This window comes from Catharus ustulatus, chromosome 1 (genome assembly GCF_009819885.2).
Source record: "Catharus ustulatus isolate bCatUst1 chromosome 1, bCatUst1.pri.v2, whole genome shotgun sequence".
Lineage (NCBI taxonomy): Eukaryota > Metazoa > Chordata > Aves > Passeriformes > Turdidae > Catharus > Catharus ustulatus.
Window position 1 is genome coordinate 160,371,730 of NC_046221.1, and position 27,967 is coordinate 160,399,696.

Sequence of the window (27,967 nt, forward strand, 5' to 3'; positions counted from 1 at the left end):
GGAAAAATGAGAGGACCAACTGAAATACTGCACAGAACATGAAGGGTTTTTTCAAATCAAGTGTTTGGTTGATAAAACAGGTACAAGGCACATCTATGGTGGGACAATCACCACATCTGACATACCTCAAGTGGCTTTAAATGTGCAAAAGCTTTGTGGTGTTACACCATTATTAACATCAGCTGATTTCATCCCATACCTCGGGAACACCCTCAGTTCATATCTGCTTCCATAATTTCTCAATTTGTTGTCAGTCTACTGTCACATTCCTCTCACTGCCCCACTCCTCTATTTGTACCTGCTTTCCTCTTCCTGTTTGAAAACAAAATCAGTATTGAGTCTCCTTAGCTTACAGCATCCACACCAAAAACAAACATTCACCAGTTTCCAATCTCAGTTTCCCCTCTCCTACTCTTCCAAAATCATTCTGCTTATGCTTCTTAAATACTAGTTTTTGAAATTTAAAAAACACAAATTCCAATTAAAACCATCAGAATAATCCACGTGTATTTTCCTCCATCTCAGCTGAACTTTGCCCTGAACTCTGTATGCACCTTAACACTTCAAATTCATTTACACCACATCACTGAGCATGACCACCGAGTTATCTATGCAGACACCAGGAGCCAAATTTTACAACCAGGCACACTCAACAGTAGGATATTAAATGAAAAGGTTCTGGTGGAAGTTACATTTAAGGAGATTAAGAAGAGTAAGAGAAACCACTCAGTCATTACTCAGGGCAGGTGGGATCAATCTCATTACATACAGAGTTACAGAACATGCAGTATCTAAGCAACTCAGATAAAGAATTTAGTCTCAGTATCTACACAAGTACTACATGCACCTTTTGCCTATGGGGAAGAGAGGTTTGGACAGAGAAGAGGATGGAGTAGTTCCCCAATAATTGGTTTTATTCAGCATCACAAAATGGGTAAGTGAACTCTGCAAGTCTGCAGGTCATATTAAGTTCTTAAGGGTCAGCAAAAGTCGTATCAATGGGGATAAGAAAAACCAACAGGGATCTCACAAAATTCAGCAAGTTACTAAGACAGCAGCTGCACTTCAACACAGAGCTGTGATGTAATGCATCTGGGGAAAAAATTCTGAGCAATACCTCCTTAACCAAGTAACACTTGCACTTTCTCCAGTTCCAACTGCGGGAGGAAGGCTGAGTCACTGTTTTCTCTGAAATCATCAGCTCAAACTGGAGTAGCTGGCCAAAAGCAACAAAACATCGTGTCTCATTAGGAAGGGTACTGAAAACATGGTACTTAAAGGTATTACTGTGCAAAACAAAAAAGCATCAACATATTGTGCCCAGTTGTGGTCTCTGCACCAGAAGGAGGCAGAGATGTTTAGTGCTGTGCAGCTGAAGTGATTGAGGGATGGAGCAGCTGCCAAGGAAGGCCAGATTACCAAATCTGGGGCCCCCCAACAGGGAGGACATGAGGATCAGGGTGATCACAGCACAAGTGGAGGGGGTGGGGGAAGAAGAGAGAAAAAAGACAGAAAAAGGAAAAGCAAATCAATGCAGTGTCACCATTCAAATCCTGCCAGGATTTGAGCTTTAGGGAGCATTTGAGGAAACTACTGGAGATTAGGTTCAAACCAGTAAGAGTGCCTTCTGCACAGCTGGCAGTGAGCTCCCTGCCATTCCTGCAAAAGAAAAGCATGGAGAGAGGTGCCACCAGCCACTCAGCCAAGCACACAAACTCTATGTACATACCATTTTCTGCTGCCATCGAGGGCCTGTGCTGGGCAGCCCTGGGCTCATTTAGCAGCAGCTCTTGGATTAGCAACACTGTGACCAGTGATTGTCCCCCTGTGCTGGACACTGGGGAGGCCACACCTCCAATCCTGCACTCAGATTTGGGCCTCTCATGCTGGAACATGTCCAGAGAAGGGAACAAAGCTGGAGCACAAGACTGATAAGGAGCAGCCTGGAGAAAAGGAGGCTCAGGGGGCATCTTCTCACTTTCTACAACTCCCTGACAGAAGGATGGAGCCAGGTGGGGATCAGTCTCTTTGCCAAGTAACACACAATAGGGGAAATGGCCTCAAGTTGTGTTGTGCCAGGGGAGGTTTAGCCTGGTTAGGAAAAACTCTGACATAGAAAAGGCAGTCAAACACTGCTGAGGACATGGTTGAGTGGTGGTGACCTTGGCACTGCTGGGTTAACAGCTGGAATTACCAATTTTAAAGGTCTTTTCAAACTGAAATGATTTTGTGATTCTCATGGTCTTAAACTCCTGTTGTGGCTCTGTGAAGTCAAGAGCTTCAACATCACCTTTAAGAACACCTACTCGAGCTAAAGTACTGTTCTAAGAATGCCAGCCACATTACAGGAATATCCTTATCCTTTAATCGTTTATCACAAAAGGATGTGTTTAAACAAGCCCAGGAAATTTTAAAAGCATTTAAGAGATTTAAGGAGGGACATGTGTGTGCTGGCAGTAGATCAGATCTGTCAGGAATATCTCCAGTACTATGATCTGTGATCACACAATCCTGATGGAAATATTGTGACATTTTATGAACATAACAATTCAGGCCCTCAGGCAGGCTTAGGGAAAGCTGCAGACATGGATTCTATACGTGTGCAGCTACCCCCTATTTGTACTACAGAGCACTTGTTCCTCCAAGTGATAGCTTTAGTGGATGTTTTTCTTTCAAGAAACATTGTCCTGACATTGCTTGCTATGATTGAAGCTCCCTTGTCATTTCCCGTGAAGGACTTGTGACACACAATGTGCCACCACAAGTCACCCACGTCTTCAAAAGGTGACAGGATTGTGTAGTTCCTGCACTGAAATACAAATTAGCTCTACGTGTCAGCAAAGGCTGGTTTGTGCTTTAGGTATGACAGGAATTTAGCACAGAGCACAGAGGTGTTTCAGAATGTAAAATAAATGTGTTTCCAGGTACAGAAATGAGTGCCAAGAGCACAACCAGAAGGGGAGAGAATGAGGAGAAATTACTTCAGGCAAAACATTAAAAAGCTCCTAACAGAGCTGCACACCCCAGACCTCAATGCAAGAAAAAATTGCTTTCTTGAGTGTTTTTTAGAGGGGGTCAAGTCGGGGTTTTGTTTAGGTTTTAAAACACTAACTAGTTAGAAGGATTTAGAGTAACAGGTTAATGATGTAACAAAAAAAAAAAAAACTACCCAAAATTTCTTTTTTTGAATATTAGAACAGTATTTTGCAAGTTTTGGGTGGTTTTTTTGTTAAAACACAAATTCTTAGAAAGTTGGGCGAGTCAACTTCCTTTCATGTTTCACCACTGTAAAATTATGCTATTTCCATGGTTCTGGCCCACACATGGATTCCATTGTTACAGCAATTTTTCAGGAGCTGGAATTAAAGTTTTAAATTTTTCTTGTTTGAAGTTACAGATGGGTGAAAGAAGGTTGAAGATGGAGCCAGCACAGAGTAAGGGAGAAAATATTTAAGAGTTTTCCAGTAAAGAACACACACAGTAGTTTGTCAGAAGTTTAGCAGAAGATTATCACCTTTGCACACACATTGTTCTTACTTTAAAAAAAAAAACCAAAAAAAAAAAGGAGGAGGGCCTTAACACTTCCATCCCTGAAAAGACTGACTTACTGGTGCCTAAAAAATAACATGTTTTATTGCTTACAATGGGATTACTCCACAGTAATTACAGCGAGTTTGACAGCAGCTGCACCAAGTTTTGCTCTATACAGAAACCTGCCTCAATAAATAAGATGAAATCTATTTTTAATGAGAATACCAGAGTTTTCTCGGCCCAACTGTGACACTGTGGATGGAGAAAGACTTTGCCTCAGCTGGAGCTTGTTCTCAAAATGAACCACAACATCCCTCCACAACAAATGGGCATTTACAGCCAGAGCTACAGAGGCTGAAATCAGTTCTGCAGTGAAGACATGACAGTTTTGGATATTAATCATGTAAGAAATAAGAGAATTAAGGACACTCAGTGTGCTAGAAAAAAAATCCAATAAATTCACCACCGGATGCATGGGAACAACTCCTTTAATGTCATCTGGGTGTTTTCACAGGTCTTGCACATCCTCCCAAGGACACAGATTACACCACTTCCAACTCCTGTAAATGTTTGAAGACACAACATGCTGCCAAGTGTTACTCTGCTGGGGGGGGGTTAATAAAAACTCAAAAAATATTTCCAAAACCAGTGAGATGAGTATTAGGAAGGAGATAAAACCAAATGTTATTTCTGTCATTTCACAAGAATACACAGTTCTTCATAAGCAAAAAAGACACAGAGCCTACCTCAGAGGTAAACAGGAGTTTAGAGGCAACAGAAGACAGCAAATCAAGAAAAAGCAAGAGAGACATTACAGAGCAATATATTATGTATTATTCTAAACGAAAATTCTTTTTTCTTAATATGCTGCATGTTAGCAGTAGTTATGTTAGGCTAGTTCCCTCCTCACACCACAACATTGATGCACCAGCAGAAATAGAGAAAAACCTTTTCCCTTGCTTCTCCTCTGCTTTTTCTGTCCCTTTATAAAAAGTTTTCCAGATGGAAAATAGACAAAGAATAAATTAAGACAGCAAAAAAAAGATGACAAGTGAGGCAGGGAGAAACCATGGAGAGAATAAAAATTTTTTTAAAAAAATCAGGAAAAGAAAAATACACTCATACAAAACCAGATTATGAAGGTAAAGAGGGGGTAGTGGGGGAACAAGAGTGCAGACAGAAGAACTGCAGCACACAACATGAGATGGGCTTTCTTCTCCTAATTGGTTGTGTCATGTAGCCGTGAGAGCGGCTCAAAGACAACGGCACTGGTGTAACAGGAAACCCCCCAAAACATCTGTTCTGTACAAGAACCTGATCAAACAGGAGACCCAGTTGGTCTGACAGAACACAACACAGCTCCCATATCCCGTTGGTTGTGCCTTCCCAGCTTGGCCATTACTCATCTGGGCAAAGGGAACAAGGCAAAGAGTTTGTTTCCGATTCAGCGCCACGCGAAGTCAAGCGCGTTTGATTAATGGATTCTCATTTCCACAAACCCACTGAATAATTTCAACTTGGCATCATTAAGATTCTATCAGCCCTGAATTGCAATTTAAGATAGTATTTTTCGCCTTAATCTGCTGCTCTATTTAATCAATTTAATGCACAGTAAAAACTTAATTTGACAAAATTGAAAGCATTATTTCTCCCTGCCTCTGGCATGAAGCAGATTAAGACCACCAGAAATACTTGCAGAAAGATTTAAGATTCATTACATATTGGGTGGCAGATAAATATTAGAGATGCTAGGAACTCTAAGTCTAAAAGCTGTGGGTTTTAGTTAATGCTGCAATTACCCCCCAGCAGCTAACCCAAGTCACGCTTCCTGCACAAACCACGGCTGTGATTTCTGAAGTCAGATCTTCTAAAATACTATTTTGTACAATGCTGACAAACTCTACAGACAGTAGGGAGAAGGAACAAGGACAGCAAGGACAACTTCTGATTTATGTACACTTTACACCTCCTTGGCAGGCGTCTGGCCAAACCCAGGCTGGATAAAGGCACAGGTCTGAACAGAACACGTTCTAGGTCCAGGATGAAATAAAAAACAGCTTACACCCCAACCTAAAATTCAATTTAAACTAGTTAGATTATCCACAGAAGGTAAAAAGACAGTAATAGAAAGTTGCAACATAAATATGTTAGAAAGTCCCTACAGTCTGAAGCTCCAAGACAACTCAAGTTACAGAGACACAGCCACAGTTCAGTCCCAGGCTGGAGGTACCAAAATGGTCCCAAGGCTGTTGCTGGTTCTCCAAGAAGCAGCTCCTCTCATCCCATGGCCAGGGCTACAGCACCATGGCATTACTTGTACTGTGAACTGAACACTTCTGCCTTCAGGGCTGTCAAACCAATTTTCCTCATAAATAACTAACAAGCCAATTTTACGGGCAGCAGCGGGGAGAGGAATGGTGACGGCATGCTGCTCACAAAGCACACTCATTACTTTCTTAGCTAAGAATCACTAAGTCCCTTAGAAACTCTGACTTGCCTTGTAAGTATTTAAGTAGAGTATTACAAGTTTATTTGAAATGGATTTTAAAGCTATGATTTTGTACCTAGAAACAACTTCTTAAAAAGAAAAATCAAATACAAAATGCATCTACTGTTAAAACAGTCTGAAATGTACTGTTCCTGCTGATGTTAAGAAACAGCACTGCTTCACTTGAAAAGCACAAATATTTCAGTAATAGCTTTTTCCATTTATGTCAAGGGATTACAGAGTGTATATACACTTGTACAATTACATCTTCCTTCATCTTGCTTTGTTGATATATAAAGCGCAATACTAATGGTGAATACCTACCCTGCTGATGTGTAACAATTCCTTATCAGCAAACCAAGCTAGCTGGAGCATAAAGAAAATCATGATGCAATCCTTTAAGAATAAACAGAAAAGAGCCACAAATATCCTAATTATATAAGGGCATTTGGTACAGTCCTGTGTAGCTGGACTCAGTGAACAAATATTTTCTGCATAAAGATAAGAATTCTAGACCACAAAGAAGTGTACAGTATAAATGTGGCTTTTGCCTCAGCAATGAGTGCTGGGAGGCAGAAAAACGTAAATCTTTTGTACCACAATATAATCCGTAAGAAAGGACAGCAAGAGTAATAAAGCCTAAACCAAGAAAAACATTGTTAAGCTTTTACAATTCTTCATGGATACTGCAGTTTATTCCTTGCCCCACCATTTCTTGAGAATGAAAAAACATTAGCTCACCTCTTTTGTTATTTCAAATAAGAATGTATTATTTGAAGCTTATGCTCTGAAAAGCTTTTCCATTTCTGATCATTCATTAGGCATGAAAACAGGGAAAATGAGCAAAAAAGAAACCTATCCAGCTTTCTCTGCTTCTGATCCAACTTGGACAGAGTCAGATGCCACTGAATCCCACCAGAGTGAGAACAAAGAACTGAACTTGGTCACAATGATGATCCAGAGCAGAACTGACAGTCGTTTCATGCGCTTCTAACCTCGGTAACGTGAAGAAGGTGAACATTTTTTAATTACTCTATAATCTAGTTTTCAATTTATCATGGATGAAGCATCAGGCACATCAAATTACATTGTAACTGTATCTTCTGCCTCTCATAATGTGCAGAATACATATGCAATGTTTATTAAGAATTCCAAATTAAAATATTGAAAAAACATTCAGTTCATCAAGGTCTCCAGTTCCCCAGTCTTCCCTCTCCAAATTGCTCCTGAACATATCATAAGACTCACCCTGTGAGTTCAAGCTTGAGGCATAAATGAGAAAGTGGTCCAAATTAAAAACCTTATCCAAATTTCCAATAATTATTAAAGAGACTCATTTTCAAGCCCTTCAAGATTTAATCACGTTCAGAGTGGACGCAAACTTAAATTTGCTTGAATAAAGTAATTCTGGCACAAAATCAGGCAGGTACTGCACAAGGATGCCAGTATTGCAGGAACTTCTGAACACCTCTAGTTTTCACTGATAGGAAGAAGGATTATCAAATTAGAGAACTGCAGGGTGTACTTACACCAGTGTCAGCTCTGGTACAGTTAATATTTATTTCATCATCCAGCAAACTAAGCATTTGTGACAGTACAAAGGAATTTCAGGCTGCATATGCAAACAACTTGTCACAGAATTGGAGCTGGAATAATTTCTACTGGTATTTGTCTGCTGCAGCCCCACAGAAGAAGAAATGCACAAGTTTTTAATAACAGGACACTGAAAGTTCAGAGCAAACCACAGGAAGTTCAAAGGAGCCACAAGGATTATTTGCACCAAAGTGACTGGGATGTTAACTCTGCTGCCACATAAATGCAATTTAACTAAATCCATTGATCTCCCTTTTCCCCAATTCCTGAATCACAGAGTAACAAAAGTCATTAGGCCCAAAGGAACCCTATGAAGTGTGTCTCCATAGCCAAGAGAAAAACTACAGAAATAGTCTAGAAGAATTTGGGATAAACTGGACAACTCTGACTTCTGAACTCCTCAGGTCCCTGGAGCAGACCTGGCTGGATTAGGTCTGTTTGATGCCTAAAGCATTCCCCAGTAACTCAGCAAGGCTGGAATCATAGAATGATATGGGCTGGAAGGGACCTTTAAAGGTCACCTAAATTCCAACCCATCCACCACAGGCGGGGACACCTTCCCCCAGACCAGGCTGCTCCAAGCCTCATCCAACCTGGCCTTGAACATTTGCAGGGATGGGGCAGCCACAGCTTCTCTGTGAAGGCACTCACAGAGTGTCTCACCACCAACACAATTCTACCTTCTTAAAATATTTCAATACAATGTTGAGAAGTGCTGGACTTAAATTTGAGAAACTTTACTGATTAAGACAACATTATTTACCACACACTCTTATGTACAACACCAAGGCAATGTTCAGAACTCTCCTGAGCAACCACCAGCATCACTGTGGCACCTTTATCCCAAAGTCAGCAGTTCTGAACCTCACCTGACCCCCAGCCCCCTCCTTCACAGTGCTCTGGGTGGTTCAAAGTTCCAAGTGTCCCAGCTTTGGGGGCATCCAAGGGGAAATCACAGAATGATCTAGGCTGGAAAACACCTCTGCAACTGATGATCTCTGAGGTCTTTTCCAACCTAAATAATTCCATGATCCTGGGTGTGCATGCTGCTGTCAGCAGCCTGAAATCAGCAGCTCCATTCAGCTGTGGTCTGAAGCTTCTGCCTCTTGCAGTCTGGTAGGAACCAGCTCATGGCCAATAAATATATGGGGGAGAGGATAACAGTGAGATGGCAAGCAGCACAAACTTTGTTATTTAGGAAACTGAGGTAACAACAGACAATAACAGTAATAACACAACCACAGAGAGATGTCAGAGGCAGTGACTTGCAGCAGTTTCATCCTGTCCAAGGGAGTTTCTGTGCTGGAAACAAGGGCATCATCTGGTCCAAACTACTTCTGACAGAGAACAGTGATGTATGACTACAGTGTACCAGCTAACACTCATCTAGTTCACCTCAGAGAAAGCAAAACCAAAAAGGATTTTAGGTATTTCCCATGCAGGCTTTTCTAATGAAGACATTGTCACATCTGTCTGTAGACATTAGACAATGTCAACAGGTTTGGTAATTACCTACAGGTCTAAAATATAAAGTCTACAAATTAATTAGACACAGTTCCAAAAATCACAAAGTACAGCTTCGAGGTCGGGCAGTGACTTTGTCACGACTCAACCCAAAAGCTCTTGCCAAAGTACTTGAATGCAAAGACCACTGAGTTTCACCTTCCTGAAGTGTCCTACATCCAGAATGTCTCTTTCTAAAAAGTCTGGCTTGTGAAGAAGTTAATACTAATATTATAAAATTCCAACTCCTCTCTATCTTCCTCCAAGTACAAAAATACCAACATATATTGAGAAACAAAGGACTGACTTTATTCTTCCAGGACTTAAAATCCCAGAAGATTTGACTCCTTATTGTCTCCTTGGCTTCTATTCCAAATACAGTCATTCAAAATTCAAGTATGTTGGGTTTTGCAGTGGGGATAAGCAAATACAGACTTTTTTCCCCTCAAAGCAGTTTCAATGATGCTCCCTTCATACAGATCACGAATGGATACGTTCGTCTCCTTATAAACTGCTGGTGGATGGAGCTACATCTGTTGTCCTCTGGCCAACTGTAACATTATTAAGAACCAAATCAACACAAATCCAAACACTTTCAAGTAGCATAAAATATTAAAAACAACTCATATGGCATCAGACAGCAGCCATAAAAATTTATTTTTAGGGACAAAATCCTCTCATTTAGGAAAACATGACAGATGATGACATTTATTTAATTCCTGTGTATTAAGTTGTGAGGCTAAGTGAACAGAAGCCTGTTTGGGGAACACTCCTGGGCTGGATTTGCAGCCCTGACTAATGCCTAAATACTGGTATTTATGACTGAAAGCTCCAGAAAAATCAAGGTCTTTTGGGGTCTTTGGGAAACTGAATGACATGAGAGGGACACTGTAAGTGGTAAGAGTGTGGAATTTTCAAATATTTTACATGCAATTGAAATTACTTTTGCATTAGAAAACTTTCCAGCAGTAGCTTGTTTCTTAATTTGTTCTATCCTTATTTTCTGTTCATATTTACAAGCAATTCGAAGAGCAACAACAAACCTAGTTAATATTAAGTTTGTGAAACTGGTTAAATACATGAGCCATGTGTGTAGAACATACAGTAATTTAAAATTCAGATGCTTTGGTCTCAGAACCTCCATATGTTAGTCTGGAGTTAGAGATCAATTAACCACAACTCAGAAGTGCTTTGAAGCTCAAAACCCGGCAATGCACAAATCAATATTTCATTTGCAGTCAGTGTAGGAGTTAAAAACGTATCAGAAGCTATGTACAAAGTATATATTATAAACCACAAAATGAAATAAATACCAACATGCACTGCCAACAGCCTGAGCAATTAGAGATGAATATTTCAATGTAATTTCTTTGAATACTTCCTGATTTTTAACAAAAATTTGTGAACAACCAATCCATTTAAGTTAGAAATGGTTTGTGCATATCATTGTTTGCATCATCCAAGACCATGTTTTTCCTGCATATTTCTCTTTCTACCACAAGGAATATTGTAGTACTGGAGAGAGAGGTTTTCTTGTCCTTGGGCTCTTCACATCCCTGACTCCATCCCTCCTTTGAATTTCTGCATTCTTCAAAAATACAGTGGGCAGATCAAAACATGTCCCTGCTTCAAAACATATTTTACGCAATTTTAATGATATGAGAGAACTGTAAAAGAAGAAAATGCAAAGTTACCAGGATTTCCTGAACACACTGTGTGTGACCTCAATTAGCCATCAGATCAGCTACACAGAAAACATGGATGCTTGAAAACATGAAAACCAGGATTAACTGAATTGGGCCAGTTTGCAGAAATTCTACATTGCTGCCATAACAAGCCTGAGAAAAAAATAGTAACTCTGCCACCTCAAAAGCAATCAGCCTTTTGTTCAGTTTCTGTAATCTTCTAGAATTAACTAGAAAAATTTCAGCCCTGAGGTGTCCTTCCTACAAACTGCTTTTCAAATGTCTACAGGTTCACACTCATTTATCTTGAAAAATTGTTTTAATTATTTCAAAATAACAGGAAAAGAGAGGTACATACTAAAGCAGCAAATTTAAACTCCATCTAACTCACCAAAATAACAGAGAAATTGGGGTTTTTTCCAGATGAAAATATTTCACAGTACAGATGCAAACTGAGGAATTAAATGGTTTTTTTTAAAAAATATAGGTGAGAAATTTGAATGAAGCGACTTTGTAGAGCCATCCAGCTGAGTGCAACACTCCTTCCCTACCTCAGTGCATCCACACTCTGCCCACTAAAAATTAGGAAATGCAGAACTTACATCAGAAAAGCATTAGTGCCAATAGAAAAATTAATTCTGTATTAACATATCAGCTGCTTTTTCAATCTGCCATGCTCCCCTGAATGTAACAATCACAAATTTTCTTTGATTCTTAAGTGGGCGTTTCAGTCAGAAAAGCTGAACTGGCATCTTCTGACCCCTATTTCTCACACTCCTGGTATACAGATAATGCAGGAATGGCAGCAACATTCTCTGGACAAATGGATACATGAATACAAAGACCATCAGGACATGAAGTAATTTAAATTAAATTTACAATTTAAGTAATTAAGTAAATTACTGTTTCCCTTATGTCCTTTCTTCTCCTTTATAGGGAGAGACCTGCATTAGCTTATGTCTTTAAAACTAAGTGTTTATATCAAAAGCAACACCAAAACCACTAATTCCTTGTATTAACAATATCAAGATTCAGTGATTTTAATGTGACTCTAACTCTGGATTTACTGTTGAGTTCTTATTTAACCCTTCCCTTCAAAAAGCTGAAGAGTAGCTGGTGAAAGTTTCACACCACATATGTTTGTACAAACACACCCCCAAAGAAAATCTTCCAGGTAGCTTTGGCTTGGCTTCTCTTCAGACCTTATCAAGAGGAGCACTCTGAACTGAAGCCCAGATTTCACCACCAACACCAAATGTTCTGTTCTTCTTTGAATACTTATATGACTACAAGATCTCCTGGAGAAAGTGGGCATTGAATTAAAAACAGTCAGCCAAAAAACTGTTTCACAAAGATACAGAAGTTACAGTTCATTGACCACCTTCATTTAGGGCTACTCCTGTTTAGCATTTAGCATAGAGTAGGAGCACAAGGCTCAAATTGGATGCAAATACAACCTATAACTAGGAAGTTTTTTTTTTAAGGTATCAAAGAAGGATTCACACAGAGCCCCTAACAACACAGAAAAAGGAGGTGCAAATTAATGTCCCGCTTGCTTGGGATTTTTTCCAAACCAAAAATAATTATGCAGAGGTATCTAAGGTAAATTATTCACCATTTTAAGAGTCCAACGCAAATTTATATGTAGAGGGATTTGTAAGAGTCAGCCTCAGTCACATTAAAGGCATAGGAATACAGCCTGAATTGTTCTGTTTAACATAACTAGGATACAATACAGCTTAGACTACCAATAAACTACAAAAAACAATACAGTTCAGACTACCAAAAAAATCCACAAAAAGACCTTCAGAAACAGAAGGAAGTATTATACTCATGGTATTTTTACTACTAGAAAAACTCTACCATCCCTTTTGGATATTGCTCTTAACAGAGATCATTTAGTATAAAAGAATAGGCTGAAGGAAGAATTCAATGATTACAGCTGTTCCAATTCCTTTGGACCTTAAAACCCTCTACAATTCTGTCAAGCTTTTATCATCCTCTCCTGAAAGTTCAGCTGAGTAGACTGATCCTGAAAGAGGGAAATGACAACACAGCCACCTGCTTACAATACACACAAAAATAACCTGGAATGCCAAACTTGGAGTCCTGCTGACAACCGTGACTTTTTATGTGCCCTTTTGCTCTGCACAGTCTAAATCCTAAAATAAGAAGTGACCTTTTTTTTTAATGGGAAACCTGGTTAGCAATTTAAAGCCTGCACCTTCCACAGCACAGCTGGGAGTGGACTGCTAACAATAAATCTTCCACTTGTTAAAGGGCAGCATTTCAGTGGCACCTGGAACAGCTATTAACTCCTGCCAGGTGATCAAGGCCCCCTCTTGGTACAGATTTTATCTCATTTAATGCATTCATTTTCAGGTGCAGTTATAGACTCTTATTACCTCTTTGTGTACTCTTCATCCTCCTTAATAAAAAACAATGCTGCCCAAGTGCATTTGTCTGGACTCTTGACAGGGAATTCAAGTTGTCTGCTTTACTTCTTAACTAGAAAAAAAGAGTACTGATACACAGCTACTGGTCAGAAAGAAATAAAAGGAATCACTTCTCACAGTCATCTATCTACACTCTATGGGCAGTACACAAAAGCATAAAAAATAAACCACTATTGCTACTGAAAATGGATTTAATGAAACTCATGCACATGAAAACACTGCATTGTTTCAAAAACTCAATAGTTGCAAATGAAATTGGCATCTAAGGAATTGTGATGCATCAGAGACTTTATGCAACATCTCAAAAGAAGACAGAATAGCCAAACCACATTATCTACAGGCATCTAGGCATGAAGGGGGGTCAGGTTGATTTAAAAGGTTTTACACAGGGCATTCACATATAACTGATGTGTCTTAGAAACACATGAGAAGGAAAGGAGTCACACCAGAGGTTTCCAACATCATCCCATGATTTTCTACCAGCTTTAAAACTAGGAAAGAAAAACCAACCCTGCATAAACAAAATAAGAATACAGGCAAGACAGTAATATCAGAAAAAAGTGAACAAGGACTGTTGGCTCAGTTGGTCAGGGCTTGATGCTGATAAAACCAAAGTTGTGGGTTTGATCCTTCTATGGGCCATTCACTTTAGAGCTGGAATCAATGATCATTGTGGATTTCTTCAAACTCAGAATATTTTGTGATTCTATTGAGACCACTGAGATAAGGGGGAAAAGAAATCAAAAAGCAGTGTTATGTGTACAGGGTGTGCCAAAAATGAGGGAGACAAGTAATGGTTTCACTTTGTACAGTGATAAGGGCCGGGCTGAAACACCAGGCGTGAAATTCCCTGCCTCCCAGGCACTGCTAATTAAAACACATTTCAGGAAGTGCACTTGAGCCCACTTCCCTCCAGAGGAAGTTCTCCATGAATGTCTGCCAGGAAGTAACCCAGATCCTTCCCTTACCACAGCACACACAAACTGACCTTGGCAACCCCTGGGCTGGCCCTTGCTGGTCCTGCTGCCTATCAAGCTGGCCTTGTCCCCAAATATTTTATAACATGTCAGTACATTTCTATCCCCTAATACTCTTCTTGTAAGGACACTCATTACAACCTGCCCCACAGCACACCAGTAACAAACACTGCCATAAAACAGAACAGGAAGTCTGAAAAGCTTCACTCCTTTTTTAAGGTAAAAATGGAAATTTTCAAGCCTTGAAAAGATTTGAATCCATCTGGTTTTAATTTCGGTCTTCTTTTGTTTTCAGAGAGTTCTCTTCAGGTTTTCTTCTTACACCACCAAAGAATACTTGGACATGCAAGGTTGATGAAACCTGGACATACTGCAAATTTAAGAAATCCTTCACCTAGCAGTGAGGAGCACATTATCATAGATTATTTTGTGTAAGAATGGTCTTGTTCAAAGATTCTGAATATCCTGCTGCTTTTACAAACTTTCCTAGGCCAGCATTAAACATTTTTGTGCATTTACTACAGCAAACAACAGTCAGTGCAGACCTTAACCCATTAACCAAGATGCAGGATCAAAGGTCAGTTATAAATTACCACTGAGCAGGCTAAGTGTTCTCAAAGAAGCAGAGCTACAAACTTTACCTCAAATAATAACTGGAATATCATTACTCAGATCTGCCATTTAAACAGCCAGCAAGGGAGCAGCAGCAGCACTGCATGGCTATCCCTGGCATCATCAGAATGTGCTGCTGCAGGCCCATCCAAGCTGCATTACAAAGCAGTACTATTTACAGAGTCAGACTGTTTTCTGCTTGATGTTTCCCTATTCACATTTACCAGAGGGCTAACAACCAAAACAAATATTTTGTTTGGGATACAGAAGACCTTTGGCACCTCCAGAGGGAAAACTCTAAGCTCTACTTCATTCTATCTCAATAATATATTCCAGGATAATCCAGACATGCTGAAGTTTTATTGAACTCCAAAGAGGGATGAGACAATGCAGGACAATACCCCAAACACTGAAATTTATCTCCCCATGTAAGAGACAAAAAGTTGCTCTGGGGACAGGCTGAGGAGTATCAGCTATGCCAAGCACAGGCCAGGACAGAGCTAAGAAAGGCATCAGGCACCACACAGAGTGGTTTGTGTTCTTTCCATCCAAGCTCATTGCTTTGAAGCCCTGGTGGTGCCTGTCAGCACAGACAGAGCACAGAGTCCTTGGAAGGGCCCAGCCTGAGAGAAGAGGATGTTCTGTACTGAACCAGCCCACACGTGAGCCCAGCCTGCCTGGAAGAAGCTGAAGTTTATCACAGCCTTGGGGGCAAAGTAAATCTTTCTGCCATCACTCAGAAGTCCAGAATAACAAACCAGTCAGGAAGCCCAGCAAAATTCCACCTCCAGAAGCCAGGAGGAGCTATAAGCATGTAGGTCTTACTGGCAAGGAAGAACATCAATTAATTAGCTTTACACCTGAGAAAAGAGTAGTTGCTCTTTACACCTTCAAGTGCCAACTGAAATCTTTTCAAACATATTTTATATCAAGAGAAAAGCCCTGAATGTATTAAAACAAAATCACATGCATAACATCCAAAATACACAAGAACCTAGATCTCTGGGAAGCATTTCTAACAGTAAGAGATAAAAAGAAACATCAATTTATCCATCTGCAATACTGTATTTAAACAAGTGTTATGCTGGATAAAACAACACTAGTTTAATTCCACCTGAAATAAAACTATGAAGTTGGAAAGCACCTGAAGTCACTTGCAGTAGAGATAGAATCCAGAGAACATCCTTTGGAAGCTGCTCCTTAGGGGGAAGGACTGGCAACACCTACTGTCAATGGCTGATCAGCACGTTTGAAATCACACAATAAGTACATGCAAAATTACACATTTTTATCTGCACAATGCCTGCACAATACCATGCTCAAACACTGGCCTGAGGAATAAGTCAGAATTTCAAACCTAAATGGAATTGCTGCTCATAATCCCTTCCTATTGTATGATTTGTGTCTTCTGCACTCATTATCTGAGAATCATAGCAGTATTTTCATTGGGAAAGACCTCAAGACCACTGAGTCCAAGCATCAACCCAGCATTGCCAAGGCCACCATTAAACCATGTCACCAAATGTCACATCTGCATATCTTTTGAATATCTCCAGGGATGGGGACTCAAACAGTTCCCTGGCAGCCTGTTCCAATGGTTAACCATCCTTTTGGTGAAGGCATTTTTCCTAATATCCAATCTAAACCTCCCCTGGAACAACTGGAGGCCATCTCCTCTTGTCCTGTCCCTTGTTTCCTGGAAGAAGGGCTCAATCCCCACCTGTCTACAACCTCCTGTCAGGGAGTTGTACAGAGCAGCAAGTTAGAGACCTTCAGGCATTCAGGGACTCTGGACAAAGTCAGCAGAGTCATTTTGTCAAATTTCCTGCTTTTCTTTTATGGCCTTGATACCTGATGAGTTAAATACAGAACTGCAAGTGACTTCAGTGCTGTTCAAATCAGCAAGAGATCTGCTCCAAGTGCCAATTTTAAATGTTACAACAAAAACAGGTGTGTCAGAACCCAGACCCAAAATTGAAACTTTTCATCCTAAGTTCTGTCACTATCCATTAGAAATATTAATAAAACCAGAAGATGAATGGGTGAAGGCAGCACACTACCACAGCACACTTGTAAACTCCACCCTGTAAGAGGAAGGCTTGAATACTGTTGTGAACAGACAAAGTGATTCTATGGAACAAAGTATGTGATCACTTGATAAAAAGAAAAGACTGTCATGGTACAAGTAACAGCTTGACTTTTTGCAATATGAATGAATACAAATGTAACAGTTTATAAAGCAGTTGGAAGAGATGCAGTAATTTTTTGTCATTTCCAGTAGAACTGTTATTGCAGTATTTGCATTTACAATACCACTTTTGAAGAGCAAGCAGCACTAATCCCTTCCTCTTACCAAATCCCCAGCTAGAAATAAAATAAAAATCAGACTTCAGTGTAAACCTGACAAGTCAGAAGTACTTAAAATCTACATTTAAGATTTTTCACTGTTTCTTCTTACTCTACATTGTATTTCACAGCCTGGCTATTCACTGGGTTGGCTTTCTATAAAGTCTTATCTAGGCAGGTACTGCAAGATATTTACCTAACAAACTAATAAATACGTTGTTGTCATGGTTTTACCAGGATATGACTCATTGGAACCATGTATTCCAGGGAGCAAATGGCTTCAGTTCACAAAACATACAAGTGCACTCTTTTGCTTGGGACATCAGAACAGAGCTGTTCCTTTGCAAAGGTCAAACAAAATTAAAGGAAGCATTTAAAACCCCCTGAAATCACAGATCTGATTTGCAGGCCTTTATATATGATAAAATGTTTTGCTCTGACCTCCATGGCCTTGTTTTCTGGATTTCCCACACTATTAGCTTTCCATGTCCAGGAAATATTTTTCAAGTGTCTGGGTTTCCATCTGAATCCTAAGTCAGAATTAACCTGAGGCATAAGGCTACAAATTTTGATTTTAACTGATAAAAATATCACTACTGGTTCCAACTGAAATACTTTGGGTTTTTTCCAACTTCAGTGACAAAAAAGAAGACTACTATTTTTTAAACCATTCAAACTTTCACTTTGGAGTGATGAGAGTAGGTGGAATTCCTTGGAAAAAAACTGACTGCAGAATATAAATAAACATCATCCCATACCAGAAAAGGGAAGGAAGAAATTGGAAAGGAGAAGCAAATATTCACCATAAACTTGAAAACTGAAGTTTAAGAAAGGCTGACAACATTCAGAAGGAAGCTACTGGAAGCTATCCCTACAAATTTAGATGGTCAGGAGATATTAAGTGACCCTCTGGTGATTCATGAAGATGAAAATCCAAATATTATGGACACAAGATCACAGTCTGAAGTCCCATTAGGGGCCTGCTCCATGTGAAATGCAAGCAGCCACATCTCTTTTGTTCTCAAGTGTATCACAGTCCAGGCAAGATCATTAATGACTCTAAACCAGGTGATAAAGTTTTAAATAAGGGTAACCACATCCATAAGTTAGATTCAAAAGTGCTCCTGAACTAGCAGGAGATTTAATTTTGTTACCTGCCAAAGCAATAGAAAAAAAAAAAAAAAATTAATACAGGCTCCCAAACAACTAACCACAGGAAGGTTGTAGAAATGGGGGAAAACCAAACCACAAAGAAAAAATAAGGATCCAACAAGTTATTCTAGCCACACTCAAATGTAAGAGTATTCCAAACATCCATATATATGAGCAGCAATAAAGGCAGAAGTCAGAAATACCAACTACACTGAGAAGTAAAACTGAAATTTTCAAATATAACCATTCACCCTGGAGACTGGGGGGGTCACAAGGAATCAAAAATATGCAGACCAGAAATAAATTCCTATAATACAAAGAATACTGTGGTTGTAACTTCTCTACTCCTGCTTTCAGCTAAACTTCTGCAGATTACATCAAGCGCCCCCACAGCAAAGGTTTTGCTTTGTTGAGACCCATTTCTTCTGTACTACAGAAAAGCAGAACATGAGCACAGAGAATTACCAGCGTTTTGCTCCAAATGGCAGCACATGGGAGTGGTCAGAATTTTCAGCCAAGTGGCTCTGGCAGGTGAGAAAACACCTCCTCCCATGTACAATAAATTAATTGCTGCACAGGTCTGCCCACCTCTGTGCCCTCAGGCTGAATGGAAGGACCACGAACAGGCTGTTAGAGAAAAGCCAATCCCAGGAGGCTCAGGGAAAAATTCTGTTATAACACCCACTGTTTAACAATCAGCATTTTCAACAATAATTACAAGGAAAGAACAATTACAACAACAACCAAAAAAATCTCATCTTGACCTGCTTTACTCAGAATAAAACTCAGTGTGAAATTGAAGTCATTAGCTGTTTTACTTACCCTATGTAGACTTTCCAGCTCTCAGCAGCAGGTACTCAATACAGGATGAAACATGAAATCTGAAACAAATATTTAGAATTCATTAGGGTATTTTCTTAACTAATATCAAGGTAGTCAAACATCCAAAAAACTTCAAAGCCAATTAACTGATACTCATGCTATGAAGACAAGATAACTCCCTAAGGAACCAGCTGCAGTACATATCCTATTTTACAAGTGCAGATTATTTAGCTGGAATTCCTTAGGAAAAGAAAAAAAATAAAACCACCCTAAAATAAAACACAGAAGAAGTTTGTATATGTAGAAGCCAGAGACTTGCATTTGAAGTCAAAACAGACAAGTTGCCTGAAATCCTGTTGGTCCCATGAAAGCGAATTAAAAATTTCCCAAATTATATGGATTAGTTATTTTGAAGAAAGAGGAGGGTTAAAATATCACAAAATGAACCTTTATCACTGATAATATACATTTAACAGCAAAAAGAAGTGAGTGCTGAAAACCATGATGAGTGATTCAAAGCATTAGCAGCATCCAGACCTAGAATTAGAAAGTGTTTCCCTGGAAAATAAAAAGAGTGTGGGAGGAACTAGTGAAAAGCATTTATTTCCTCAGGGTATGTGCATTACAGGGCAGCTGAGCCAGTTCTGAGCCAGCTGAAGTAACAAATACATAAAGATATTGCTCAATACACATGTAATATACAGAAAGTTGTGGGACTGTTTCTTCAAGAAAAGAATTGATCCAAAAGAATTCCACAGACAAGTAATGTAGAGAATTGAGTTTATTACTTTGCTAGTTGTTTTTCTTCTTTCCCTTTCAAACAAATATATACTATAGAGACAAAGACAGTACCAGTAGAAAGTTTTATGTACATAAATCTGGATTTCTAAGAACTGTTTCCCAAACTTTATTCACCTTAGATACTTAATCTTCCACACACACAAAGACCACCAAAAGATTTCCACAAAAATATCTCATGAGTTAAAGTAAGAAAAACTTCAAACATCTGCACAGTTTAAGTTTTCATCTAAGCTGTAATAAACTGGGTGTGGGAGGGAGAAAAGTAAAATACCTGAATTTCAACATGAGAACCAGAAAAGAGTGAAACACACATCCATACCGTGGAGGAAAAAAATCAGCAAGAACTTGAACTGCTTTCATGGTGCCACAGAAGACGAACGGCGCCGCCTCCAAATCCTGATTTTATGGTTAACACAGAATCTGCTATGCCAGGCTGTGCCACCATCTCTGCCAGACTGAGTGGCAAGTGACAGCTTTTCCCAGAATCACTCCTGCTCTGAACATTTTCAGGGAATTAGTCATGATTTGGGACAATTTGTAAAAACACTGATAATTAACACAATGGGAATGATAACATGGCAAGTCTTTATGAAAAGGCAAATTGCTCATTAGGCTGTTTCTCAGACTGAGAAATCCATGCACTTACTGATCTAACTAAAGATGTTTTCTGATAAGGCAAAAGCTACTTTTAATTTCCAATCCAGTAGTAATGACCTTTCCCTGCTCTGGGAAGTTCCATCAGTAGTACCCTTAAAAAACTTGTTAAAATAATTGTCACTGTAATACCATGGGACTTAGATGCAGCATCAAAATAGCACAAAATACTAGAAAAATATTATTTTAATTGCCGAGGCATCAATAATGCAAACACTTCCAGGCATGTTAAATTTTCCACACAAGTTCTCCCACTGATTTTCAATAGAGCCACCCATGTGTGTAAAATTCAGTGTACAAATGCATGGCACTGTGATTTGATTTGATGTTGGAAGGCAGTCCCAGAGGACAGATAAAGGGCCTCTCGTTTGTCCATTAGCTGCTACCAGTAATGCAGTCAGGACAATCCAAACACAGGATCATTCCTTCTCCCTCAGCCTTTTCCAGGCACACCTTCCCAATATTTGTTTTCACAGGCTACTTACTGATCTACTTCATTCATCAATTACTTAGGAAGCAAGTGGTGACAAGAATTCTCCTATGCTAAACTCAAGTCCAACCAGTTGTAACACTTCTTAAAACACCAACTAGTCTCCTCTAATAGGGATAAAATGCTGAAAGCTTCTAAAGTGGTTAAAAGGAGATTAAACTCAAAGAATGGTTTGGGTTGAAGATTTGTGCTTTCATTTTGACTTCTTATTTAAAAAGAATTAAAAATCTATGGATCTTACAAAATGGTTTCTTTAAAATAAAAAAAAAAAAAAGTACATCTGCTCAGGGGGAAAAATTAAAAGGGAGGTAGATTTTTCATAGCTTTTGAAATTTCTCTACCTTTTTCCACATGGGAAAAGTTTTCAGTAAAGTGACAATATTCAAATGTTAGATTTAATACTTTTTGTGGTGGAAAACTATTCCCTTTCAGACTTTTCCCCACCAGCAAGTCACCCACTTGGTCCAGTTTTGCTTCTTTATTTTTTCTTGTTCTGCATTATCTACCCCTGTGATACCTTACTCTCCTCTTAAAATCAACACAGAATTCTACCTATTAGTAATTAAAAGATAACTGACTTGTAGATCTAAATGTTCACATACAAGGCCTGAAAGTTCAAGTTTTGTCCTCCATTGTTATTCCATTCCCTCTCTAAACCTGACAACTCCTTCAAGGACACCACTGAAACATTAGATGATTACCAGTATCCAGGAATAAAAAAAAAAAATCTTAATTTATCTTCCATCATGGAGCTCCTTCCTCACCTTCCTTATGTTTACAGTTACTTTTAAAGCTCTTTGATTGTGCTCTTCAAGAAAACTTGTCTTCTTCACTCTTTTCACACACAAATACCTCTCCTTCCAGTCCCCTTCCCAGATTCTCCACTCCATTTCAACACACAGTGACCTCAAGGACCTCAATCTCCACAAAGCCAAAGATGGACCACTAAAGACCAACATTATGTGTTTCACTTCCCTCTCCTAACTCTGATCTACAGCAACAAAGCAAATGAACAATTTTATGCACTGCAACGTTTCTGTCCTTACAAAACACTTGAATCTGGTCTCTGATGATGCCCCTTTGGCTCTATAGTGAGTCAAAGGAAATCTCCACAAAGATCACAGCAGACAGGAAAGACTTCAAGAGCTCTGTCATAGCAGGGAAAGAACAGGAACAGCAATTGCTGGGCACAAGTAATATCTTCTTTAGCAGAGGTGAGACAATTATAGCCAAGTTATCTGCAATGTTATTATTCCTGTAGCTGTACCCTCCTCTATCTTGCACAAACAACTGAATCAAGTGAACTTTGGCAGTCACTGAGCAATCACACACAAATTTCCATCAGTGAACTGTACACTGTCCATGGGGAATTATTCTCCAGCCACTTGTTTTAAGGAGGAAGACAGGGTCTAAGCTGCAATGCTTTAACAAGATAGGAAGTGAAGCATTCCATAGGTCTTTTTTAAAAATGAAGTTTGTATGAACAGATATATTTAGGACAGAAAAAAGTGGGGATGAAGCTGCATCAGGGGGAATTCAGACTGGACATGAGGAAAAGGTTCTTCACAGGAAAGGTGGTCAGTCCCTGGAACAGGCTCCCCAAGGAAGCAGTCATGGCACCAAGCCTTAGCTGGACTCCGTGGTCCTTTTGGGTCCCTTCCAACTTGCACATACATACAACCCTAAATTATTTCACCACTCCCCCACACCTCAAGCAGAGAGGTCAGCAGCACCAAAAACACTGCAGAAGAATAATTACAACACAACCCTGAGTACAATCTATTAACAAAAGACATTGGCCTTCAGGAGAAGCCCCAGAAGAGTCAGGGCAGTTACTGAATTCTAGACTGACTCAAAAGCACTGTTTGCACAGACAGTGCTGTAAGGAATTCATAGTCTTGTTTCAGGATAATTGGCATACAAGTACTTATTTTATCCTACCTTTCCATAGTGGTTTGATCACCAGAAGAATATAGTCCATAAAGCAGAGTCTGGACACCTCGCTGGACCCAAACATAAAACCTAAGCACATCACCCCAAAAGACATCCCCCTATGGCCACTAGCAGCTGCACCACCAGTACTTCTGCAAAAATTTTTAACCAGGTTGGTGTAACTTCATTGGGGAAAGAAGTACAACCTTCAGTAAAATCTCAATTCCATATCATACTAAAACCACACACAAAAAATAAAAAGTCCATATTGACTACCACCTCCTATTCATGTGAGCCATCAGATAAAATCAAGTGAAAAGACAAAGCTTGAACAACATAGAACACAAGCTCAACATAACGCTTCAAACTGCTGTAAGACAGACTCAGTCCAAAAAACTATCATATTTCAAGCAACAGCTGTGCACTAAGTACTCACATTATATGCACATGGGCACCACTCTCCCCCTCCCCACTTCATTTTGACTGTGCTCCAAATCCTTTCTCAAACTCACCACTTTCATCTTGCTTTTCCAAAACTGATCTCAACCCAGCTACCCACAAGGTCTTGGCTTGTTTTTCTACCTCTATCAACTTCAAGAGTAAGTATTCAGAAATGTGTTTTGTGTACATTTATTTTCACAACTTGTGCAGCCCTCACCCTTTTTGTACTTTCACTCTATGATCTCTTCCTTGATATAACATGACCAATGTTCCTACTCCCACCTGAGAACACTGGTGCTCAGTATTATTTCCACAGAGGTACCAAATGCTTTTGAAAGAGAGAACTCGAATGCAATCCCCATTTAACACCAAAAAGCCACACAGATAAACACATTATAGAACTCCAAAATCTATTTCCTAGGAAGGGAAGCTCTGTTCAATACTTTATTCAGATTGTGAAACAGTTTAAAGGTTTCATTTGCCTTTAAGAGAAGAAAAAGCTGATTCAGTTGTAAAATGAAGCCAACATTACACACTCCTGTCTTGAAGAATTCCCTCTCCTCTTCTGATGAAAGCAGAGCAAGGCCCAGCACTGGCTGCTGGTAGCACAGAGGAGCAGTACTGCCACCACAAAGAAACCCCCCTTCACTGAGCTGAACCAGCAGGGGCTGGGAGCCTACGACACAACCGAGCTTCCGCTTCATCTAAATCCCCATCTGAGGATTAATCGTGTGCTGCACACCAGCTTCCCCTAAAGGGGCCTAATCTTCTAAAAAAATTCACTTGGTTGTTTAATAAATTCATGTAGGTAGCAAATTTCCAGAGTACCAAAACTCAATTTCTTATACAAATGAAATACCCAGGAACTCCAGGCAGGAAATGGAACAGAAGTGAATTCAGTGTTACATCCCATTCTTCCTTTTGACTTCACTCTTTGACTAAGCTTTACAGAGGTTCTGACTGATTTTTTTTTTTTTTTCATCCACAACCCAAAAAAAGAGGGACTAAACTCAATCTAATATTCACAAAGACCAAGCCAGAATATTCCCCCCAAAAAGCACATCCCATATACTTTTTTCCCACTATTTGTTTTTACATTTCAGTACTCAAATCGTACTATTAAAATATGTGGGCAAAATAAAAACAGCATTTTTCATCTATGGAAATGGATTGATTTTTCCTGATAATCATTGATTAATATGTATAAAACAATCTCTGTACATGTTCACTAAGGAGTATTGTAACTGCAGTTCTCCTCCTTGGTGGAGATTCCTCCAGCCACCAGTTGAAATCCCAGAATTTACAAAGACAATCCTAAACAAGAAAAACAGTTTTTAGAACTAATTAAATAGGTTTTAATGCAGATGACAAGACAAAGGCTTCCCTTTACTTCCACACCTGTTGGGGGGGTCCTTAAATGACATTTATTTCCCCAGACCACAGCAGGTGACACAAATTCCCACACGCTGCACAAATGCACACTCTTAGCTTCACCTTTTAGCCCAAAGACACCACAAAAACTCAGATGCAGCACTGAAGTGTTAATTTCAACACCTTCTGCCTCTACTTTTTAACCTAGTGATTAAAAAGCTACCAGATCTGTGCATTTATTCTTTCCTAAGGATCATCTCAAATGCAGGCTGCTCCATGAATCCCAGTTTTCAGCAGCAGCTGTACAGGTACAGCCAGGCAGGATTACGTTTTGTCTTCACACACATTTCCAGTAAAGATTACTTAATTTTGCTTCCCAATCTCAGCAGCAATTTGTTCCTTCCATGGCAAAACGCTGAGAAACATTCTGACTTGCTTTAAAACAGATTCACGTAACTTATGATTAAGACAAAGCCTTGTGGTAAAACATCAAATACAAATTATCATACTAAAGAGAGAAAGACTGACAGAAAAAGAAAAGAGTCAAGAGAAGTTCCTATTATTCTGAAAACAAAGCTCATCTTACTAGTATATAATATATTGTAATTAATTAAAGGGCAGTACTAAAAGATATAAGAAAAGTCATCCTAAAGCCCCTTTATCAACTTGCTTGTACAGTTGAAAAGTCTTGCATGTTTTCCTCCTTGAAACTGGATAAAATAGCAGCTGAACTAATTGCTGTAATATCAGTGACTAGTTGACAATGCTGTTTTCTAAGTGCTATGTAGGTAACATGTGCAGAAGAACATGACAGTTTCATTTACAGAAAAGTTCTCCCCACGACCTTTCCAGCCTTCCACAAAGGGAACACAACCTGCTTTACCTGGGACAGATTCACATCAAAGCTGCACACAGTCCCAGGCAACTGCAGAGACAACAGAGAGCACACGAGCTCAGAGAGAACTCTCAGCTGCTGGGGTTACTGTCAGCAACCTTTTGATTATCACCATAATCCTGCAAATAACCAACCCACATTCTTTACCTGTTCTCATCACTAAAATCAGTGCTGGACAGAATTCAAGAGGTCACCTTGACAAGCTGCCACTCCTAAGGAAGGAATGAACAGCATCCCCTTTCTGACAGATGTCCCATTTGTTCTTGAAGACTGTCAGGGATGAGTACCCTCCCTAATCTATTCCAGTGGTTTGTGATTCTTGGAATTAGAAGTCTTCCTCCCCATGTAGCAACCCAAGTCTTTGGTCTGATTATTTAAGTCAACTAATTCTCATTTTAGTCCCTGTAATCCTTTATCATCTTTATCCTCATAGTAGCCTAAGGCATGGGAATAATTTAACTTCTTATCTCTTGTTAAGTCTTAACATATTAATTTGTTCAGTTCTTGGATGTCATATTCTCAGGCATCTGCTACTAAAAGCATCCAAAAAAGAAAATACTTTCTTGATGTCCAGTGCTCAAAACCAAACAGAATTCTAATGAAATCCTACCTGTGTTGAATCCAGCAGAAAAAATTATTTATCCCCTTGCTACACCACAGCAGAACATTTCTTTACCTGCACCAGCAGAACAAGGTTAATCACAGACTGAACACCTATCAATCAATAACCTGCACACCCCAGTTCACTCAGCTCTTGCAGGAGTTTAAAAGTATATTTTGAGCAGAACACTTGAACAACAAAATTCAAAATGCACTGAACACTGAGTAGTAACAGAGGCTGTTGAGCTGAACAAGTGCAGAAAACAGCCAGCTTTGTGATTTATACAAACTGAAGTGGAAATGACAAGATAATTAATAAACTAACTGAAATCTAGAAGTCTCTAGGATACAGTGCTTAAGTCTGAAATAGAAAATGAGAGCTGATAAAAATTCAGAATTACTTCTTTAGCCATTAATTAACAGTGTTCCCATAATGGAGCTGTTAACACCAGAGTAAGAACTGAAACTGTAATTTGTAACATTTGCAAAGAGCTTCACTGAGAGTGAGAGACCAACACATGCCAGCAGTCTGTGAAGGTTTCCTGGGTGAAAACTGGCAATGGAAAAAAAGTTGAAAATGTAACAGTATTAAATAGTTTTTGATACAATTAAAAATGGAACTCAAGCGATTAAAACTTTCCAACTTGTGGTTCATGAATTGGGAGGTACAATTCTATACATATGTTATCTACCAGCCCTTTTTCTGCCATACTTGTACAATGAAGTGTATTTTATTTAGCAAATGCAGTTCTGAGTCAGGCATGATGAGGGGTAACAAGCACACTGACAAAAGTGAATTAACTGCAATGGCCATGCCAAGGTTGATTCCAAGCTGTAAGATAGAATGAACATTTTAAGGTGTAAGATGGCACCTTTAATCAACAACTTGGATCCAACATCACAGTTTCTGCTTCTCCTGGTGATGGGCACTTCAAACTCTCCACAGGAAGCACCTCAGAACTGAGGTGGTTTTGTGCCAGGGTTCACTGTTCTTATATTAAAGGGAAATAAACAACAACACAGCAACTGAATTAATTCTGTCATTGAAAGGAAAAGAAGCCACAAGACAAGAAATAAAATTAATCCAAACTTCTGATACTGTGGCTGTATTAGTGGTCCCCATCTGCCTGCACCACTGGCTGACAAAACCAACATTACTGGGCATGAAGGGTTCTACACAGTGGCAAAAATACAAGAACACCTCTAAGTTCTGGAACTTGGTGGGGGAAAGGGTGAAGAAAAAGGGGTAAGGAATTACACAAGCTGAAGTATGAAGTTCACCTCTTTACAAAAAGTTCCAACAACTGAATGACAAAGGCACCTGTTACACATCCCTTTTGTGCCTAACCTGGGAAATCCTTTATGAATTAACTCTGCCTGTAAAGAGCTTCCACTGCAAGAGCATCAGTAAAGCAGCAAAGAGGATGGAGGAGGAGACTGCTAAAACCTGAGGTACACCCAGGCATAAGAGAACCACAAGAACATTCAGCCCCCAGCAAAAGGAATTTCTGCTTGAAAAGTGTATTAGAAACAGTAGGGGAAAATCTGGTAACCAACTTGGTTGGTTAACCAAAAATAAAAAGGAACTCAGGGGACTCTTTTAAACACTAACTTTATT

The 27,967-nt window shown here is 39.4% G+C and overlaps 1 protein-coding gene across 1 annotated transcript in view; it reads right to left on the reverse strand.

Moving 5' to 3' along the window:
* The window catches only part of PTK2 (protein tyrosine kinase 2), a 187,712-nt gene that overhangs the window by 153,770 nt on the left and 5,975 nt on the right, over nt 1-27,967 (reverse strand). The window contains exon 2 of the mRNA XM_033072195.1: nt 19,166-19,224. The gene's annotated coding sequence lies outside the window, so the exon portion shown is untranslated. The remainder of the gene's footprint in view (nt 1-19,165; nt 19,225-27,967) is intronic.